The sequence below is a fragment of the Chiloscyllium punctatum genome, chromosome 32, assembly GCF_047496795.1.
Source record: "Chiloscyllium punctatum isolate Juve2018m chromosome 32, sChiPun1.3, whole genome shotgun sequence".
Lineage (NCBI taxonomy): Eukaryota > Metazoa > Chordata > Chondrichthyes > Orectolobiformes > Hemiscylliidae > Chiloscyllium > Chiloscyllium punctatum.
Genome location: NC_092770.1, coordinates 75,693,789 through 75,699,788, shown reverse-complemented (window position 1 = coordinate 75,699,788; position 6,000 = coordinate 75,693,789).

Below are 6,000 nucleotides of genomic sequence, written 5' to 3'. Positions count from 1 at the left end.
GGCGAGAAACAGAGGGGTTGAAACAAAGGGGCTGAAACAGTGGGGCTAAAACAGAGGGGCTGAAACAGAGGGCGAGAAATAGAGGGGCTGAAACAGAGGGCGAGAAACAGAGGGGCTGAAACAGAGGGCGAGAAACAGAGGGGCTGAAACAGAAGGCGAGAAACAGAGGGGCTGAAACAGAGGGGCTGAAACAGAGCGGCTGAAACAGAGGGCGAGAAACAGAGGGGCTGAAACAGAGGGCGAGAAACAGAGGGGCTGAAACAGAGGGCGAGAAACAGAGGGGCTGAATCAGAGGGGCTGAAACAGAGGGCGAGAAACAGAGGGGCTGAAACAGAGGGCGAGAAACAGAGGGGCTGAAACAGAGGGGCTGAAACAGAAGGGTGAGAAAAAGATGGGCTGAAACAGAGGGTGAGAAACAGAGGGGCTGAAACAGAGGGGCTGAAACAGTGGGGCTGAATCAGAGGGGCTGATTCAGAGGGGCTGAAACAGAGGGGCTTAATCAGAGGGGCTGAAACAGAGGGCGAGAAACAGAGGGGCTGAACCAGAGGGCGAGAAACAGAGGGGCAGAAACAGAGGGCGAGAAACAGAGGAGCTGAAACAGAGGGGCTGAAACAGAGAGCGCGAAACAGAGGGGCTGAAACAGATGGCGAGAAACAGAGGGACTGAAACAGAGGTCGAGAAACAGAGGGGCTGAAACAGAGGGCAAGAAACAGAGGGGCTGAAACAGAGTGGCTGAAACAGAAGGGCTGAAACAAAGGGGCTGAAACAGAGGGCGAGAAACAGAGGGGCTGAATCAGAGGGGCTGAATCAGAAGGGCTGAAACAGAGGGGCTGAAACAGAGGGGCTGAAACAGAGGGCGAGAAACAGAGGGGCTGAAACAGAGGGCGAGAAACAGAGGGGCTGAAACAGAGGGGCTGAAACAGAGGGGCTGAAACAGAGGGCGAGAAACAGAGGGGCTGAAACAGAGGGCGAGAAACAGAGGGGCTGAATCAGAGGGGCTGAAACAGAGGGCGAGAAACAGAGGAGCTGAAACAGAGGGGCTGAAACAGAGGGGCTGAAACAGAGGGGCTGAAACAGAGGGCGAGAAACAGAGAGGCTGAAACAGAGGGCGAGAAACAGAGTGGATGAAACAGAGGGCAAGAAACAGAGGGGCTGAAACAGAGGGCGAGAAACAGAGGGGCTGAAACAGTGGGGCTGAAACAGAGGGGCTGAAACAGAGAGCGAGTAACAGAGGGGCTGAAACAGAGGGCCAGAAACCGAGGGCGAGAAACAGAGGGACGGAAACACTGGGGCTGAAACAGACGGGCTAATACAGTGGGCGAGAAACAGAGCGGCTGAAACAGAGGGCGAGAAACAGAGGGGCTGAAACAAAGGGGCTGAAACAGTGGGGCTAAAACAGAGGGGCTGAAACAGAGGGCGAGAAATAGAGGGGCTGAAACAGAGGGCGAGAAACAGAGGGGCTGAAACAGAGGGCGAGAAACAGAGGGGCTGAAACAGAAGGCGAGAAACAGAGGGGCTGAAACAGAAGGCGAGAAACAGAGGGGCTGAAACAGAGGGGCTGAAACAGAGGGGCTGAAACAGAGGGCTAGAAACAGAGGGGCTGAAACAGAGGGCGAGAAACAGAGGGGCTGAAACAGAGGGCTAGAAACAGAGGGGCTGAATCAGAGATGCTGAAACAGAGGGCGAGAAACAGAGGGGCAAAAACAGAGAGCGAGAAACAGAGGGGCTGAAACAGAGGTGCTGAAACAGAGTGTGAGAAACAGAGGGGCTGAAACAGAGGGCGAGAAACAGAGGGGCTGAAACAGAGGGGCTGAAACAGAGGGGCTGAATCAGAGGGGCTGATTCAGAGGGGCTGAAACAGAGGGGCTTAATCAGAGGGGCTGAAACAGAGGGCGAGAAACAGAGGGGCTGAAACAGAGGGGCTGAATCAGAGGGGCTGAAACAGAGGGGCTGAAACAGAGGGCCAGAAGCAGAGAGGCTGAAACAGTGGGCGAGAAACAGAGGGGCTGAAACAGAGGGCAAGAAACAGAGGGGCTGAAACAGAGGGCGAGAAACAGAGGGGCTGAAACAGAGGGGCTGAAACAGAGGGGCTGAAACAGAGGGCGAGAAACAGAGGGGCTGAAACAGAGGGCGAGAAACAGAGGGGCTGAAACAGAGGGCGAGAAACAGAGGGCGAGAAGCAGAGGGACTGAAACAGAGGATCTGAAACAGAGAGCGCGAAACAGAGGGACTGAAACAGAGGGCGAGAAACAGAGGGTCTGAAACAGAGGGCGAGAAACAGAGGGGCTGAAACAGAGGGCGAGAAACAGAGGGGCTGAAACAGAGGGCGAGAAACATAGGGGCTAAAACAGAGGGCGAGAAACAGAGGGGCTGAAACAGAGGGGCTGAAACAGAGGGGCTGAAACAGAGGGGCTGAAACAGAGGGCGAGAAACAGAGCGGCTGAAACAGAGGGCGAGAAACAGAGGGGCTGAATCAGAGGGGCTGAAACAGAGGGCGAGAAACAGAGGGGCTGAAACAGAGGGGCTGAAACAGAGGGGCTGAAACAGAGGGGCTGAAACAGAGGGCGAGAAACAGAGAGGCTGAAACAGAGGGGCTGAAACAGAGGGGCGGAAACAGAGGGGCTGAAACAGAGAGCGACAAACAGAGGGGCTGAAACAGAGGGCCAGAAACAGAGCGGCTGAAACAGAGGGCGAGAAACAGAGTGGCTGAAACAAATGGGGCTGAAACAGTGGGGCTAAAATAGAGGGCGAGAAACAGAGGGGCTGAAACAGAGGGGCTGAAACAGAGGGCGAGAAACAGAGGGGCTGAAACAGAGGGCGAGAAACAGAGGGGCTGAAACAGAGGGCGAGAAACAGAGGGGCTGAAACAGAGGGGCTGAAACAGAGGGGCTGAAACAGAGGGCGAGAAACAGAGGGGCTGAAACTGAGGGCGAGAAACAGAGGGGCTGAAACAGAGTGGCTGAAACAAAGGGGCTGAAACAGTGGGGCTAAAATAGAGGGGCTGAAACAGAGGGCGAGAAATAGAGGGGCTGCAACAGAGTGCGAGAAACAGAGGGGCTGAAACAGAGGGCGAGAAACAGAGGGGCTGAAACAGAGGGCAAGAAACAGAGGGGCTGAAACAGAGGGGCTGAAACAGAGGGCGAGAAACAGAGGGGCTGAAACAGAGGGCGAGAAACAGAGGGGCTGAATCAGAGGGACTGAAACAGAGGGCGAGAAACAGAGGGGCTGAAAAAAGGGCGAGAAACAGAGGGGCTGAAACAGAGGGGCAGAAATAGAGGGGCTGAAACAGAGGGGCTGAATCGGAGGTGCTGAAACAGAGGGGCTGAAACAGAGGGGCTGAAACAGAGGGGCTGAATCAGAGGGGCTGAAACAGAGGGGCTGAAACAGAGGGGCAGAAACAGAGGGCGAGAAACAGAGGGGCTGAATCAGAGTGGCTGAATCAGAGGGGCTGAAACAGAGGGGCTGAAACAGAGGGCGAGAAACTAAGGGACTGAATCAGAGGGACTGAATCAGAGGGGCTGAAACAGAGGGGCTGAAATAGAGCGGCTGAAACAGAGGGGCTGAATCAGAGGGGCTGAAACAAAGGGGCTGAATCAGAGGGGCTGAAACAGATGGCGAGAAACAGAGGGGCTGAAACAGAGGGGCTGAATCAGAGGGGCTGAAACAGAGGGGCTGAAACAGAGGGCGAGAAACAGAGAGGCTGAAACAGATGGCGAGAAACAGAGGGGCTGAAACAGAGGGCAAGAAACAGAGGGGCTGAAACAGAGGGCGAGAAACAGAGTGGCTGAAACAAAGGGCGAGAAACAGAGGGGCTGAAACAGAGGGCGAAAAACAGAGGGGCTGAAACAGAGGGCGAGAAACAGAGGGCGAGAAACAGAGGGACTGCAACGGAGGATCTGAAACAGAGGGGCTGAAACAGAGGGCGAGAAACAGACGGGCAGAAACAGAGGGTGAGAAACAGAGGGACTGAAACAAAAGGTCTGAAACAGAGAGCGCGAAACAGATGGACTGAAACAGAGGGCGAGAAACAGAGGGCGAGAAACAGAGGGGCTGAAACAGAGGGCGAGAAACAGAGGGGCTGAAACAGAGGGCAAGAAACTGAGGGGCTGAAACAGTGTGGCTGAAACAGAGGGCGAGAAACAGAGGGGCTGAAACAGAGGGCGTGAAACAGAGGGCGAGAAACAGAGGGGCTGAAATAGAGGGGCTGAAACAAAGGGGCTGAAACAAAGCGCCTGATAAAGAGGGCGAGAAACAGAGGGGCTGAAACAGAGGGGCTGAAACAGAGGGCGAGAAACAGAGGGGCTGAAACAGAGGGGCTGAAACAGTGGGGCTGAATCAGAGGGGCTGATTCAGAGGGGCTGAAACAGAGGGGCTTAATCAGAGGGGCTGAAACAGAGGGGCTGAAACAGAGGGGCTGAAACAGAGGGCGAGAAACAGAGAGGCTGAAACAGAGGGCGAGAAACAGAGTTGCTGAAACAGAGGGCAAGAAACAGAGGGGCTGAAACAGAGGGCGAGAAACAGAGGGGCTGAAACAGAGGGGCTGAAACAGAGGGGCTGAAACAGAGGGGCTGAAACAGAGAGCGAGAAACAGAGGGGCTGAACCAGAGGGCCAGAAACAGAGGGCGAGAAACAGAGGGACCGAAACAGTGGGGCTGAAACAGAGGGGCTGATACAGAGGGCGAGAAACAGAGCGGCTGAAACAGAGGGCGAGAAACAGAGGGGTTGAAACAAAGGGGCTGAAACAGTGGGGCTAAAACAGAGGGGCTGAAACAGAGGGCGAGAAATAGAGGGGCTGAAACAGAGGGCGAGAAACAGAGGGGCTGAAACAGAGGGCGAGAAACAGAGGGGCTGAAACAGAAGGCGAGAAACAGAGGGGCTGAAACAGAGGGGCTGAAACAGAGCGGCTGAAACAGAGGGCGAGAAACAGAGGGGCTGAAACAGAGGGCGAGAAACAGAGGGGCTGAAACAGAGGGCGAGAAACAGAGGGGCTGAATCAGAGGGGCTGAAACAGAGGGCGAGAAACAGAGGGGCTGAAACAGAGGGCGAGAAACAGAGGGGCTGAAACAGAGGGGCTGAAACAGAAGGGTGAGAAAAAGATGGGCTGAAACAGAGGGTGAGAAACAGAGGGGCTGAAACAGAGGGGCTGAAACAGTGGGGCTGAATCAGAGGGGCTGATTCAGAGGGGCTGAAACAGAGGGGCTTAATCAGAGGGGCTGAAACAGAGGGCGAGAAACAGAGGGGCTGAACCAGAGGGCGAGAAACAGAGGGGCAGAAACAGAGGGCGAGAAACAGAGGAGCTGAAACAGAGGGGCTGAAACAGAGAGCGCGAAACAGAGGGGCTGAAACAGATGGCGAGAAACAGAGGGACTGAAACAGAGGTCGAGAAACAGAGGGGCTGAAACAGAGGGCAAGAAACAGAGGGGCTGAAACAGAGTGGCTGAAACAGAAGGGCTGAAACAAAGGGGCTGAAACAGAGGGCGAGAAACAGAGGGGCTGAATCAGAGGGGCTGAATCAGAAGGGCTGAAACAGAGGGGCTGAAACAGAGGGGCTGAAACAGAGGGCGAGAAACAGAGGGGCTGAAACAGAGGGCGAGAAACAGAGGGGCTGAAACAGAGGGGCTGAAACAGAGGGGCTGAAACAGAGGGCGAGAAACAGAGGGGCTGAAACAGAGGGCGAGAAACAGAGGGGCTGAATCAGAGGGGCTGAAACAGAGGGCGAGAAACAGAGGAGCTGAAACAGAGGGGCTGAAACAGAGGGGCTGAAACAGAGGGGCTGAAACAGAGGGCGAGAAACAGAGAGGCTGAAACAGAGGGCGAGAAACAGAGTGGATGAAACAGAGGGCAAGAAACAGAGGGGCTGAAACAGAGGGCGAGAAACAGAGGGGCTGAAACAGTGGGGCTGAAACAGAGGGGCTGAAACAGAGAGCGAGTAACAGAGGGGCTGAAACAGAGGGCCAGAAACCGAGGGCGAGAAACAGAGGGACGGAAACACTGGGGCTG